This window comes from Vulpes lagopus, chromosome 17 (assembly GCF_018345385.1).
Source record: "Vulpes lagopus strain Blue_001 chromosome 17, ASM1834538v1, whole genome shotgun sequence".
NCBI classification, from domain to species: Eukaryota; Metazoa; Chordata; class Mammalia; order Carnivora; family Canidae; genus Vulpes; species Vulpes lagopus.
This window is the reverse complement of record NC_054840.1, coordinates 38,361,890-38,378,351: the sequence shown is the minus strand read 5'-3', so window position 1 is coordinate 38,378,351 and position 16,462 is coordinate 38,361,890. Positions and strand designations below refer to the sequence as shown.

The 16,462-nt window shown below is 43.7% G+C and overlaps 1 protein-coding gene across 3 annotated transcripts in view; it reads left to right on the top strand.

Annotated features, from left to right (window-relative positions):
• The window catches only part of SEMA5A (semaphorin 5A), a 488,460-nt gene that overhangs the window by 155,718 nt on the left and 316,280 nt on the right, over positions 1-16,462 (top strand). Inside the window, exon 1 of one of the 3 annotated variants that reach the window (XM_041731985.1) lies at positions 10,755-11,068. The exons of the other annotated variants lie outside the window; for them this stretch is intronic. The gene's annotated coding sequence lies outside the window, so the exon portion shown is untranslated. Of the gene's footprint in view, positions 1-10,754; positions 11,069-16,462 lie in introns of those variants that run through there. 3 annotated transcript variants of the gene reach the window in all.

The following is a 16,462-nucleotide window of genomic DNA, read 5'->3' as shown; positions in this document are numbered from 1 at the left end:
TGAAGAGTTCTTTTTCCTCTGGCACAATGAATCTGGAAGGTAAAGGAGTAGGAGGTCCCGGTTGTACAAATGCCTGTCACTGAGTCCCAGTTCACACCTGCGTGCTTCACTCTTCCTCACTGGACTTTATTATTATTATTTTATTATTACTTTTAAAGATTTTATTTATTCATGAGAGACACAGAAAGAGAGACAGAGAGAGAGGCAGAGGGAGAGGCAGAGGGAGAAGCAGGCTCCATGCAGGGAGCCCAACGTGGGACTCGATCCTGGGTCTCCAGGATCATGCCCTGGGCTGAAGGCAGTGCCAAACCGCTGAGCCACCCTGGCTGCTCTCAACTTTAAGTGAGAAAAGGAATGTCCTGAGGTTGTGGAGAATACCTGTGGGAGATTGGCCTCTGCTCTGTCAGCATCTATACCTTCTAACCATCCCCCCTTCACACCTGTGCTGCTTCTGCCCTGCACGTGCTCTCTCCAGGGTGTCCTCTCCCCTGCACGCAGGGAGTCAGCCTGAACTGAATCTAAAAACGTGCATTAGGGCTCTTGTCTCCTGAGTTAATCCACATAGCTAATCTCACTTCACTCATTTCTTTTAAACTTGAATATTTTGGGATCCCTGGGTGGCGCAGCGGTTTGGCGCCTGCCTTTGGCCCAGGGCGCGATCCTGGAGACCCGGGATCGAATCCCACCCACGGCAGGCTCCCGGTGCATGGAGCCTGCTTCTCCCTCTGCCTGTGTCTCTGCCTCTCTCTCTCTCTCTCTCTGTCTCTGTGACTATCATAAATAAATAAAAATTTATAAAAAAAATAAACTTGAATGTTTTTACTCACTTTAAATTATTAAAAAAAAAAGTGCTTGTTGAAAATGCAAGCTACCTCGAAGCATATGAAATACTTCCACTGCCTAGGAGTAATGCAGGTTTCCTTGCATCTACAAATATAAACAGAGATCATTTGGTTTATTTTAGTCAAAAGTTGGTCCTTTCTCTCTTATCCCTATATAGAAAAGTAAATGTGTATATTGTATTATTTTTTCACTCAACATCATTAATAGATTTTTTAAAAACTGAAGTATATTTGACATAGGACATGCTATTAATTGTAGACATATATTGTAGTGATTCTGTATTTTTATACATGATGAAACAATCCCCATGATAATGCTGGTCACCGTCTGTCACTATACAGTTATATTTTTAGAAATTTTATTTTATTTAAATTCAATTAATTAACATACAGTGAATTATTAGTTTTAAGTGTAGTTAGTGATTCATCAGTTACGTAAAACACCCAGTGCTCATCCCATCATGTGCCCTCCTTCATGCTCATCACCTGACCCCTTTCCCCACACCCTCCCCTCCAGAAACCCTCAGTGTGTTTCCTAGAGTTAAAAGTCTCTTATATTTTGTTTCCCTTTCTGATTTTCTATTGTTTTATTTTTCTTTTCCTTCCCAATGATCCTGTTTTGTTTCTTAAATTCAACAAGAGTGAAATCATATGTAGATTGTCTTTTTCTGATGGACTTAATTTTATTTAGCATAATACCTTCTAGTTCTATCCATGTTGTTGCAAATGGTTAAGATTTCATTTTTGATGGCTAAGTAATATTCATATATATATACATATATACGTATATATATATATACACACACATACACACACCCCACATATTTATTCATTCATCTTTATTCATCTCATTCATCTGTCAGTGGACATCTTGGCTCTTTCCATAGTTTGGCTATTGTGGACGTTGCTGCTATGAACTTTGGGGTGTAGGTGCTCCTTTGGATCACTACATTTGTACCCTTCAGGTAAATACCTAGTAGTGCAATTGCTGGCTCATAGGGTAGCTCTATTTTTAACTTTTTGAGGAACATCCAAAGTTTCTTTTTTTTAAAAGATTTTATGTATTTAAGAAACAGAGAGAGTACGAGTGAGGGACATCTGATTCCCCACTGAGCACAGAACCTGATGCGGGGCTCGATTCCAGGACCCTGAGATCATGACCTGACTGAAGTCAGACACTTAGCCACCCAGGTACCCCTCTCACCATACAAAGTTATTACAGTATTATTGACTTTATTCCCTATGCTGTCCATTACATCCCCATGACTTACTTACGTTATAACTGGAAGTTTGTACCTCTTAATTTCCTTCACCTATTTCACCCTCCCCCAACCCCTTCCTACTCTGGTAATCACTTGTTTATTTCCTGTCTCCATGAGTCTGTTTCTGTTTTGTGTATTAATTTATTTTGTTTTCAAGATTTCACATACAAGTGAAGTCATATGTTACTTGTCTTTCTCTGTCTGACCTTTTTCACTTGTCATAGTACCTTCTATGTTCATCCGTGTTGTTGCAAATGGGAAGATTTCATTCTTTTTGTGGCTGAATAATATTCTTTCTATATATCAGATCCTTCCCCATTCATCTATCCATGGACACTTAGGTTGCTTCTATATCTTGCTGTTGTAAATCATGCTGTGATGGACATAGGCGTGCATATTTTTATGTCAGTGTGTAGACTTTTACTACGTTGGGTTTACAAGCTGCATCATATTTAATAGTATGGATGTATCATAATTTATTTGATCTCATTACAAATAACTTTGGTCTTTATGTTTCAAACAGATAAATGCATTTGCTCCCTTATTCTCATTCTCAGTAAATTCAACCCTGAGACATTTTTCCATTTCTCTGTGAAAAGAGTGTTCTTTTTATTTCCAGTGCATTCACCTGAAGCCTGAGCCCCCAAAACTCACCTGATCCCCAGCCTCCTCCTATATTAGCCTGGCACTTCATTCCATTTTTTGTTAATGGTTAGTGGATGCATTCAACAAATAGTAGGTATTTTCTATGTGCAGAGAACTGTGAGGTCTTTGAGGGGCCATAGTAACGAGTGAGGGTCTCATGACCCTGCTGTACCACAGGGATGCCATGTCACAAGGCAGAAGAAGCCAGACTCTGTGGCAGAGTGACCTGAGGGTTCTGGGCATTGCATCTAAGGAGGCTTGGGATGAGGTGTGCTTGCTTTCTCAATGGGGAAATGGTCACATGAATAGGAGCCAGTGCTCCTAAGTTTGATCTGGAACTAAGAGGGATTTGAGGTTCCCATACAGACCAGGAGGGATGTATTGCAAGCAGAAGGGTGGATGTGGGAAGTGTGGAGCAGAATTAGTGAGTGCTTGACTTTGATCTGGGTGGTTTGATAGGGGAAGTCGAGGAAGAGCAGACCTATTACCTCAGTTGCCCATTCAACATCTGCTCATTTTCCCTTTAGCATCACTGTGAAGTTTCTGTTTACGTTCCCTGGCTTTCTCATACTGCTTTAACACATTCAAAATATTATGTACCTTTTTTTTTTTTAATTTGCAGTGATACAGATTTACTATGCTCTTTTTTTTAAAGAATTTATTTATTTATTCATGAGAGATACAGAGAGAGGCAGAGACACAGGCAGAGGGAGAAGCAGGCTCCCTGCGGGGAACCTGATGTGGGACTTGATCGCAGGACCAGGGATCACAGCCTGAGTCAAAGGCAAATGCTCAACCACTGAGCCACCCAGGTGTCCCTGGATTTACTATATTCTACATTATTCTTGACTCTTTGCCTCCCTGCGTTATGTATCTAATATTGATTTCTTTTATACATGGCTGGTGCAGTTCACGTTCCTTGTGATCTAATATACCCCATGAATTTGTGTTCTCTCAGTGGACACCTGTATTGTTTTCAGTGTCTTACTAGTATGAACAAGGCTGCTGTGCACATTTTCTGACATGTTTCCTGGGCAGGTGTGGGATTGTGCTCAGGCTGAGGCAACCCACCGTTACAGTGCTTCTGAACCACAGGCTGAACTGCTTGTGTCATCTCCTGAGAGATAGGAAGGCACTAATTTGATTTTTAGAGATTTTTATTTCTATAAGATGTAAAGTAGTCTTTTTTAAAGTAGTCTTTATTTGTTTCTATTTATTAAAATGTTTTTAGTGCCTCCTAATTGCTGGGATGACTTTTTTTTTTAAAGTAGTCTTCATTTGTTTCTATTTATTAAAATGTTTGTAGTGCCTCCTAATTGCTGGGGATGACTCTACATTATGCCAAAGTAATTCATCTAATTCTAATCCATCGTTTTTTATCTCTGTATTAACAGATGATGAGAGTGGAGGTGTAAGGCTCATGTTGGAGCTAATGAGGACCCAGGCGCTCTGGGTCCTGTGTCCCCACAGTGCTCCTCTCCTACACTGGGGTTAGGGGTCAGGTTGCTAGGTGCTGTAGGCAGAGGAGCACTGTAGGCAGTTCTTAACCTTTTGCAAGATAGAAGCAGGAATCAGACCTCCTGCAACTGTGTCTAAATCCTTTTCTTTTGGGGGATGTCTTGCCAAATTGATGCAATCTGATGTTCCTTTTTCTGGACTTACACTTAGGAATTGTTCCTTTTGTGTTTTCATGAACATATGCACCATCGCCTGACTTTTACTGTTTTGAAATACAGGATTTAAAACACTTAGGGATGACTTTTCCACCATGGAGGCCTTTTCGTGATGTCCTGAATGACCTTTCCACATCTCCAGCTAATGAACTGAAGGATAAAATACCATATGTTCACAGTACGTCTGCATTTCACAGCATCGCATTATGTGCTAATCATTTGATGCTTCTGTGGCAGCGAATTCAGGGTTTTTATTGACTTGTTCTTGTGAAATCTCACCTAATAGGCTGATTCCCTGCCAGTGAAATTGTAGTTTTCCATAGAAATTCTCCTGAAACTTGCCATAAGCACTACTCAGTGGCGCTGGCAGAAAGTCTGCATGATGTTGGTTTCCATCACTTGGACAAAGACTGTCTCAGTTTCTATCCCCTTTAGTAGCTAGTCAATCAGTCAATAATATTTATTATATGTCATACTCTCTTCCAGGCCCTGGAGATATCAAGTGAACAGAATGGAGGTTCAGTTCAAGGCTTATATCCTAGTAGGTTAAACGGGCCATAAAAAATATGTCAGTTGAGTGATTTCAAGTAGTTTCAAGTGTCATGAAGAGAAAAATCACAGAATCTGGTGGGGAGAGTAAGACACGGGTAGCTGGCCTGGTTGAGGATGCCTTTGAGTGGATGTGATCCAGTTGGCATAGTTCCTGGATGGTTTACAGTGTCCTGTGGGGAAAGAAGAGAAAACAAAATGCCTCTAGCTGTGACAGGAAATGGAGGCAGGAAGCAGATTTGGGGAAGGGAAAATCATTGGTAATTTCGTCCATGTTTGGTTGGAGGGAATTCTTTGTCACTCAGGTAGAAGTGAAAAGCAGATGGAAGTTGCAGCTTTTGGGACAGATGGAGGAGGCTCAGATAGGAATTTCTATTCACCAGGTGATGGATGCTCCTCTATATCATGAGCCCCCAGGAGGGAGTAGGGATGGCAGCCAGAGGAGGCAGGACACTGGGAAGGCTGTCCCAGGTGTGGAGAGTGCTCTTTCATCGCTGGCTAGACTAAACCTTGCTCAGTGAGGTACCTGGCCCTAGCATCCATGAATGATGCCACAGCTAGTTATTTTGTGAAATTTCTGTCGCTAAGGAAACACATATTCCAGGCCATCGTGAAGTCAGCTGGTTAGAAGTAGAGCATCCGATCCTTTCTGCCAGGTTATCCCACAGCTCCCAATCCCTAGTCAGTAAGTGATCAGTGCAGAAATGTGGGAAAGACATGATCAGTATCTGCAGTACAGCAAGATGAATCGGGGCTTTGAGGCCGGGGACTTACCTGTGAACATTTTTTAGTTCTTCCATTTACCTGTGGGGCTTCCTTGAATCTCCATATCTATGAAATAGGAAAGAATGGGAATACTTATTTTACAGATTTATTTTAGGAAAAAAAGAGATATACTAATACTTTATATAAGCACAGAACCTTCTCTGCAGTTTCTTAAATTTTATTATTCTCTGATTGGTGGAATCTTTGATTTTGATATGATATGTCAGTATTTTTTAATTTTAGCAATGATTTCTTATTCTTGTTTTTATTTTTATTTTTTTTCAGAGAGGGGATGAGAGAGAGCACAAGTGAGAGGGAGCAGGGGAGGAGGGGTAGAGGGAGAAGGAGAGAGAGAATCTTATGCAGGCTCCACTGTCAGCATGGAGCCTGGTAGGTGGCTCCATCTCACCACCTGAGACCATGATCTGAGCCAAAATCAAGAGTTGGATGCTTAACTCTTGATTGAGCCATCCAGGTGCTCCACTTATTCTTATTTTAAATAAACTGACCCCCAAATAGCAATTAGAGTAGTGCCCCCCTTATTTCCAGGGATAGTTCTAAGATTCTCAGTGGATGCCTGAAACCACAAATAGTACCGAACCCTATCTATTCCTATGATCAATAATACAAATTGATGATAAAGTTCAGTTTATAAATGAGGCATAGTAGGAGATTGAGAGCAACAGCTAATAATAATAAGAGATAATAAGAGAGCAGTTAATAATAATAATAATAATAAGAGAGCAGTCTAATAATAATAATAAGAGAGCAGTTATAGCAACATATTGTAATAAAAGTTATATGAATGTGGTCTCTTTCAAAATATCTTATGGTCCTGTACTCAGCTTCCTTCTCATGATGGTGTGATGTAGTAAATGCCTAACTGATGAGAGGAAGTGAGGTGAGTCACGTAGGCATTGTGATGTCCTGTGAGGCTACTCTTGACATTCTGACCATATGTCAGAAGGAGGACCATCTGCCTCTGGGCTATGGTTGACCATGGGTAGCTGAGGCTGCAGAAAACGGAACCATGGATAAGGGGGAATTCCTGTAGTGCTTTTGAGGCCTGCTTTTTTTTTTTTTTTTTTTTTTAAGACTAAAGATAGTGACAGATTTGGATAAATTCAGATGTATCAACTATGACATACCTGATCCTTTGGGTTGAATAGGTATCATTGGATATCACACACAGAGGTCGTTCCCAACTAAAATCTGAAAACAATAAATCAATAGCCTTTTTATGAAATAATGCTAATTTTTTGAAGTGCACCAGCAATCCATTTTCTGTAAATATATCTGATAGTATTTCAAGGTATCTTTATTTTCACTCTAGAATAATGAATTTGATGAATTTATTTCTCCTATAAATTACACTGTCCCCCTTTTTCTGTCCTTTGACTTTTCAAGTGGCTTCAAGGAATTATGGTGTTCCAGAGTAACTTATTTGAGCCCCTCAGGGCTCACACACTTTGGTTATATCTTCCATGTGCTTTCGTGTTTCAAGGCCCAGGAGACTTCCTCTTTTCAGCCAGTCTGCCTATAGTAATCCCTTCATCCCTTTGACCATTAATTGGAAAATTATGACATTTAGAAAGGACATTTCTCAAAACCATGGGAATCCTTGTATTTGGACCAGATGTTAAGAGAATTTTAATAGAGGAATAAAACATCTGTGACAATGAAGAGCAGAGTCACAGACAAAAAGAGAATGTGAACAGCATATTAATGGGAGCATAAACATTGTGAGGAAAGTAGAGAGGTGTATGTGGATTTGCATTATTTTTTTCTCATTAATTCATTTCTCAGGCAGTGATTGTTCATCTCTACTATGTCCTGTATTGTCCAGAGATTGAAATTTCCCACAGCCTGGTTTAGAATGAGGCAGAAACATAGGTAATGGTGGTTTCCAGTGATTAAGGCTGTAATAGAAATGAGTATTGATGTACAGTGGGTCCAGGTGGGGAGCATGAACTCCGAGATGAAGCCTAACGATCTGGATGAGAGGCAAGGAAACCAATCAAGAAAGATCTGATATTGCACAGGTGAGAAATAGAGGGGGTTGGTTCAGATGAGGGGGAAGGGCACAACTCTGGATATGGGTAGGGAAGAATTGTCAGGATGTAGTGACAAAATGTCAGGGGGAGATTTGGGAGGATGCAGGTGGGAGAAGAGGCAGGTGAGTCTCCAGATGATGGGTCATATATCTGAGTAAATGATGTAGCTCACCATGAGATGAAATAGGCACAAAGGAGACAGTTGGTAAAGGCATATGATGGAGTCACCTTTAGATGAGGTACCTCTGCTTTATGTGAAGATGTATATTTTGGTTTATGTATCTGGGTTATGTACAGAGGTCTCAGAGTTATAGATTTGGAAGTCACCAGGTTTTAGGAAGTATTTAAAGTCATGTGAGTTTGAAGATACAGGCCACTGAGTGTGTGCAGGTTGAGAAGAAATGAATCTTCAAGAGAGTTTGAGGTGCAGCAGTCAGTGTTTTGGCCATACAAGAGCAGAGAGATTGGGGTATTCAGGAAACCAGGGAAGGAGGGGTTGGGAGATATTCAAGGGAAAAGTCAGTGGGCACAAATGCCATGGAAATATCCAGCTGCGTGAACTCCCTGGGTTGGCATGACAAGGTGACGAGCAATGTTGGTCAGTCATGAAAACACAAGGGTAGATCCTCTCTCCTGCTACCATTTTGTACTGTTGAATCAGTTGGAATGGATGTTGCACCTTCTGGGTGAGAAGGTGGAATGTGGCACTCCAAACCTGCCCAGATGAACTAAAAACCAGTGGGAGCTGTGAATAGTAGTTTCTCCACCATGAGCCATTTATCATTTGATTTCTTATTGTGTCCATATGAGCTTCCTGCCTTGGGGAAATGTCTCTGGATAAATCTTTTAGAAATTGTTGATATAATTGTGTTGCCTAAAAGGGCCTGTTGTTTTTCGTTTCTTTCTTTCTTTCCTCCTCCTTTCCATTTCCTTTCTTTTCTTCTTTCTTCCTTCTTTCAGGCCTCTGGTTGCTGTAGCTAGCACAGAGTGGATTGAGTGAACTTTCACTTAGTTTTAAAACCTGCTGACAGATAGAATTAATATTGCCTTTGTGTAAATAATAATTTTATCTAATGGACTTCATTTATTTTTATGGTTCCTCTAGGCGATCTGGAACTAAACAAGGGGGAAAAAGGCAAAACGGTAATAAGAGTTCCCTTTGAAGAGAGATATAAAACAAGGTCACTGGAGCTGAACCATTATTGAAATGTATAAAATCGTTTAATGTTTGGTTTTTCCCAATTTATATCATGAGGTCATTTTATATAGTCATAAGATTCCATCTTATGGAATTTTATCATTCAGATACGATAAAAATCTATGAGTAACAGAGCCCACTTTTTATCCAGTTCCTTGAAGGTGGCAGCTGGTGGTGCCTCTGTACGTACAGTGTTTTCATTAACACGTTCCTGAAATGTTTCTCTAATTCATTTATATAAAATCTTTTTTGGCTGAAGCTTGGCAGTCAAGATACATGGATTCAAATAATATAAAAAAGGTCCAATTTTTACCCAAAACCATACGTAACAATTGGAGATGCAATATGTTTGGGGGACATCCTGAGTCTCCTCATAGACTCAATGCAATAACAAGAAAGCTTTAATTTCACTTTATTTCCTGGAGAATAAAATGTTCAGTTATTGGTTTTGAAAAAGGTTAGAAGAATCTATTTACTCAAACACTGTGTGTTAACGTAAGTTTATTGTTTTATTGATTCTTCATTTAATCCCATTTCCTGTTCAGAGCCTAGAATATCCGATACTACCGTAAAGAAAGACCTTAGATTCATTCAAGATATGTGCCTTCCAGCCCTGAACGCAGCCCACGCTTTGATGCTCCTGGATCATTCATTCCTTTTTTCTGCACACTGTAACTGGAACCTCCTCAGAAGCCGTAGCTTCTGTCTCCTTCCTCCCTTTGGAGGGAGTTCTTCCTCCTGTGTTTCCTAAGACTTTGCTCCGACTTCTGTTTGACTGTTATCAAAAAAGGTAGACTCTCGCTTGCTTGACTGTTCTTGCCTGGACTGTGGACTCTTCATCTTCGCCCCACTGTGTTGGAGGCCACCCCTGGACCACAGGTGAGCCCCTTCCGTGTGGTTGGCTAGAGGCTGCCCCTTGCTTACCTGGTCTGACTTTCATCCACCTGTAGGATCCTTGACCCTGGCCGAGCCCCTCTGCCTTCTCAGCTGCAGAGTGATCTCACCTCCCCTTCACCTCCGATTCGGTGGGTTGTTGACTCATTTCCTGTCTCAGGTGCCAGGGGGCCGCACAAACCACCGCATGGCGTCGTGTGCTCGGGCAAGGGCTGGGCGAGTTCTAAATGCTAAATAGAATGTCGGCCGCGCGCTGCCCCAGCCCTGATTCGGCGGACGGCGGGAGCGTGTTGGAACATGGGCACTGGGGTCGGAGCCCTGTTCCGTCCATAGCTCGCTTATAATGAAATCAGTCAAACTCTGAAACGGGATGGGGCACGTGAGCCTACGTGCCACCAGGGATGGGGAGGCAGGTGCAGTGGCGGCAGCCCGTGGGTCCCGGCGGGGAGTTGCCGGGTGGGCTGGCATCGTGGCCGCCGGTGCGCAGAAGGGGACGCCAGCCGGAGCCCGGGGGGCAGGGGGGCGGGCAGGAGACTCGGGGCAGGCATGGGGCCCCGGCGCCGGCGGGGGTAATCCTGTGTGGGCCAGGCCGACCCTGAGGACCCTGGGCAGGCCAAAGAGGCGGACGGGAAGCCTTGGCAGTGGGAGCAGTGGACGTGGAGCTAGCGGACGGGTTGTTGGTGAAAGGGCACCCTGCTTTCTTTGGAAAGCCGCAAAGGAATCCTGAAGGTTTTTGACTAGGGCAGGGCTGTTTACGCAGCAGCGGATGATTGTGCAACAGACGCCGTATTTGGCAGTGCCAGGGGTGCTGGACGGTGGAATGTGGCTTTCAGCTTGGGCGGGGACTGTAGGCTCTGGGTGAGCAGTTCACCTGATGCCGTGGAATCAGGCCACGAGGTGGAAACATCGATGACACATAAACCTTACAGGAAAAGCTGTCTGTCCATCCCTTCCTAGCAGTCGTGCTGTTTGTGTTTCTGATGTGAGGATGGACTGACTTCTCACGATTAAGAGGCACACGTGCAGCAGTCTGCTCGACCCTGGCCTCTGCCCTTTGATACAAGGGCAGTTGTACGGCGGGCAGGCGTGGGGCCCAGCTACCCGAGTGCCGTCCATCAACTCCATGGCCCTGTTCCCCACCCGACTCCTCCGGCTTCTCTCCAATGAAAGTCCTTCAAGCCAGCAGGTAGGAGTCGGGCTGGAGGGTTTCTGTGGATTCTGAATTGCACCTGGGGGTTTGGCCACTTGCAAACAGTGCAGTAGGTCTGAGCTCAGGAGAAACACAGCCTCCCCTGCACAGAACCATGCTAAGCCTATTTTAGGTCTGTTTTTATTAATAACTGGTTAGACTTTGTTCCCTAAGCAAAACTTTTTGTGTAAGCTTTCATTCTTTTGATTTCATTTTTATTTGACAGCATTTTGTTTTAAAAACTAAAAGGAACAGTCATTTTTTTGTTCACCAGAGCCTATTCATTTGCAGTGTGGGTGTGAATGGGAAATGTTATTTATTGCACAAACACTTATATACAGAGATTTGCTTGTTTAGATTGAGCTTAAAGAGGGTTCCTCCCACATCACTAAACTAAAAGAAAGGCTTCAGGGATTTTGGAAGGAGATGCAACAGAAATGTTAATATTTTGTAGCCCAAACCATCCGGTTGTGCTAAATCTTCCTATTGGCAAAATCACTTGTCATTAAATAACCTAATATATTTTCAATTTCCTAGAGGTGCTAGGCCGAAATCAGAACAACTTTTATTGAAATTGATCCTTTGAAAGTTCCTTCCTAAGGTATTTCCCCAATGTAGCAAGTAGTTGTAATTAACGTGACTTTCATTTTTATTGGAATTTTGCTGAAATGAGTCAATACAAAGTCAGTTGGGTGATTTATGCAGGCATTTTAAAATCAACTTTCAAGTGATGATAGCTTGTTTAATTTCTAAAGAGGAGAGGGATTATGATCTATATACATCAGAAGTTCTCCACTGGGGGCGATTTGGCAGCAGAGGCAACTTTGGTTGGCACACGTGAGACCGAGGCACTACTGGCATTGAGTGGGTAGAGGCCAGGGATGCTGCGAAATACACAGAGCCGCTACCCGAACAAATAATTATCTGGCTCTAATTGTCAGTAGAGCTGACACTGAGCGCTGAAATCCCTGGTATGAATATGCCCCCCAAGAGGTGAGAGCTTTCTTGTATTTGGGGGGAGTTAGAATTGCGAGTCCAGGGTGAAGCGACCTGCTATTGAGATCTGAGCTATTCGGAGGAAAAGACTATTCAAGGAATTAGCCTCGCAGGGTGGCAGGCTCAGAAAAGCCCACGCTAAGTGAAGACTGACTGCCCTTCCCTGGCACCTTACCAGGACGACTGCCTATAGTGTCTTTATTTTGAGAAAAAAGGTAACATGTTCTAGTCTGAAAATTACAAACTTCTAAAAATTACCTGGTCTCCTTAAAATGCTTTCCTTCGGTTAACGTGGCAAACGTGTAATTTTGTCTCCTCCCCATGGAACCGCGTGTCCCGTTTTAGCTGCTCTTTCCCTTGACAGGCATGTCCCGCTTCTCGAATGGTCACTTTCGAGATCCCAGGGAGGGCACGTTCCGGGCACGTGAGCGGTCCTTCTGTACCTTTCCTTCGGGAGGCCACCGTGTTAGCCCGCAGAGGGGAGTGACGGCCGCTGTTGCCGCCGGGCCCTAGCAGGTGGCAGTGGGTCTGGCGGACCTGCTTCACGGTGAGCAGCGGGATTGTGTGCTGGCGTGGGCCCGACGCGTTGAACAACTGTGTGCACGGAGTGAATTTCGCCCTTAGCCCCGGTTGGCCGGAGCTTGGCGTCGGACATGGAGACAGGGCCGTGCCCCGTCCATCTCTGTGACGCAGTGTTGCTCGGGGAGTCCCTGGGCTGGGGCTTCCGCCCTGGGGGCCGGCGCCGCCTGGTGTGCGCCCCGGAGCTGGCGCTGCCCGCGGGCCGCTGTGGCTGCCCTCCCCTGGCAGCGTGGTCAGACGTGGGGCGGTGATAATCTGCTTGCAGCCTTCCCTGGCCGACCGGTGCCGCGGGTCCACATCTCCTGGCTCTGAACTGAAGGAAATTGCATCTGCAACACCTCTCGTGGGCCTGCTTGTGTTAAGATATTTCATTTGATGCAATTTTGTGTCTCAGTCTCTGGTCTGAAGGATAAGAGAAGATGAACTGCTCCACGTGTTTAAGCCTAGACAGGAGCGGTAGAGCCGCTGCCAGTTCTGCAGATCGTGCCCCCTTTGCAAGAATGCAATTAATCATATGTTTAATTTTATACCCCGGGGAAGGAAATGACACTTGTGCCTCCATCATCCCTTCCGATGTGCTGAGCCTGGGTGGGGACACCGGCCCAGTGGACAGATGTACCCCCACAGCCAGTTTACCTCTCTAGCACAGGGTTTCTTGCTCCTACAACCATACTCTTGCCTCCTCGTGATTTACAGTCCTGACTCTTGTTTCTCTGCCCAACTTGAATATTTTTGTGGATGGGGGCATTGACTCAATGGGACTCAAAATACAGAGACTGGAATTTGAGGAACCTTCAACTCTCTGTTTTCTTTCTCTTGGCATCTGACCATATGTTCATGTGTGCATTCTTTTTTTTCTTTTATTTTTTATTATTTTTTAAAGATTTTATTTATTTATGAGACACACACACACTCCCGGGTCCAGCCGTGTCTGCGTTGCGAGAGAGAGAGAGAGAGAGAGAGAGAGAGGCAGAGACACAAGCAGAGGGAGAAGCAGGCTCCATGCAGGGAGCCGGATTTGGGACTCAATCCCAAGTCTCCAGGATCATACACTGAGCTAAACTGCTGAGCTACCGGGGCTGCCCTCTTTTTTTCTTTTAAAGATAAGTCCTCTTTTCTTCATTCAGGACCACTTTCTTTATTAGGATCCTAATAGTTTCCCACCTCAGTATCCTCTGGATCTTCTTCCATTGGATAGTTCCCCCCACCCCCGCCCAAATCTATAATCTCTTTTTTTACCCACCACGGCTCAGAAAAGCAACCACCGTTAGCTGTGGGTTTTCTGATCCTGGACTTTTCCTAACTTTGGTCTTTCAGTGCTTATGTGATTTGATTGAATTTTAGGGGGTTACCTAGCGTTCAAGATGGCCATGCACATTCTGTCCCACTTTTGCTCCATCCAGTCTCTTGGATCTTTGCTGTATAGATTCTGGCTCTCGTTGTCCCAGGTTGATCACTGACTGTTGACTAAAGCTCCTGGTCTTTACTACTCAGGCATCAAAAGGAATGAAATCTTGCCATTTGCAGTGACATGGGTGGAGCTAGAGGGTATTATGCTAAGTGAAATAGTCCGTCAGAGAAAGACAAATACCATATGATTTCACTTATATGTGGAATTTAAGAAAGAAAACAGATGAATATCGGGGAAGGGGTAAAAAAAAATAAAAGGAGAGAGAAACAAACCGTAAAAAGCTCTCAATGGTAGAGAACATAATGAGGGTGGCTGGAGGGAGGTGGGTGGGGGATGGGCTACATGGGTGATGGGCATTCAGGAGGGCACTTGCTGTGATGAGCACTGGGTGTTATATATGTGAGTGACAAATCACTAAATTCTACTCCTGAAACCAATATCACACTATATGTGAACTAACTAGAATTTAAAGAAAAATTTGGGAGGAGAAAAAGTTAATGGTCTTTGCTCTGCCTCCCCAGGATATAGTTCAACAGGCCTCTTTTTAAAATGTGTAATGCTGGGGCACCTCGGTGGCTCAGTCTGTTGAGCATCAGCTCTGGTCATGATCTCAGGGTTGCAAGATTGAGCCTGGAGTTGGGCTTCATGCTCAGGGTGGAATCTGCTTGAAGATTGTCTCCCTCCCTCTGCCCTTCCACCCAACTCTAATGCACTGCCCCCCCCCCCCAATAAATAAATCTTTAAAAAATTAAAATGAAATGTGTTATGTCTGTGCTCCAACCTAGCTGGACGTCTGTGTTGCCCTCTGCCTTGGGTGCTCCATCTCTATTTTCCTTTTCTTTGTGGGGGTCACTTGTTAAATTACAGTTTCCCAGCAGATGGTTTGCCCTTTCTTTTCCTTCCATGCTTTCCTCCAATGAAGCTTAGCCACTCCCAGAATGTGAGTATTCCAAACCTTGTGTGCTGTACTCTGACTTCCTGGTTTTCTGAGTGTCCAAACTGGATTTTCGGCAGCCTGCTACATGCCCTTAAATATTCTCTCAGCATCTTAAACCCAACACACGTAAAAGTAAGTGATCATATTCTCATCTAAACCAAGTTCTTAAAAAGAAAAAAAAATAAACAAGGTTCTTCTGTTGATTATGATATTTAAATGAGGGGCATCACTAGTCTTATGGTCACTAGTATTCTCTATCTTGAGTCTGTCTGTCTGTGCCTCTTTGCTTTCTTTCCCCCTGGACATAGCAGATTAGAACAAACACCATTTTGTTATATGTCATACTTTGGAGGTTAGGAATTTGGGCAGGACTCAACTGGGTGATTCTTTGGCTCTCATGATACTGAAGTTACTTGGTGGGGTTCAGCTTTACTCACGTATCAGGTTCTTTGGTGGGGAATGCCCAGCCAGGCTCAGTGGGGAACGTCACTGGGTATCCCTGTGTGTGGTCTCTGTAATATGGCTGTCTCAGGGTATCTGGACTTCTCTCGGGTTTCTTAGCACCCCAGAGAATGTATTCTAAGAGACAGGAAGTGGAAATTCCCAATCTCTTAGGGTCTGGGCTTGGAAACTAGCATGCCATCACTTCAGTTAAATTCGACTGAACAAAGCAGTAACAGAGCCAGTCCAGATTCAAGAGAATGGGAGTAAACCCAGCTTTCATGGGAGGAAGGTCGAGGAAGCAGTGGCCATGTTAATTTGCCATACGTCCCTTTACCCCTCACATTGAGCGTTTGCTGTGCATGCTTGAATTTTTATTCAAATTGGTAACACCCAGAGTAAGTCACAGCTTCATTTATTTCTCATCTGAACAGTTCCTGTCATGTCAAATGAACTTCTCTATCTTTATGCTCTTCACTATCCAATTTCCTGTGTACGCTATTCTGAGAACAACTGTTTAAATTTCTTCTGCAGTTACTCTACCATGGTAGCTTGTTGAAGAGAAATAGAGACCTCAGACTGTGTTATAGAACCCCTTCCAAATCTTAGCCCAACCCCCTGTCTAAATTGCTTCCCAGAAACTCCTCTCTATATTTCCTGAGATCTGGCTCAAGTACAGTAAACCGTTCCCCAAACTATCGTGACATCCTCCTTCTTCTTGCCCGTCCAGTACACCTCTTTCTCCTCTTCCCTTGGCCTGGGATGCACTTCCAGAATCATCTATCTGTTGAAATCCTCTTTAGTCTGCAGTATGAAACTCAAATGTGAACAACGCATGGGACCCACCCTGGCTTCCTCTAAATGGCGGTGGCTTTCAAGATCCTAATCCTATAGCACTCCTGCCCCTTTCCGAGGTTTTCTAACAGCTTAGCTTACAGTTATTTTTTACAAGCCCATCTTATTTTAAAGCTTATTAATCTTTTAAATTATTCATCATCTTTAAAGTCTCCCAGCTCCCAGCATAGCA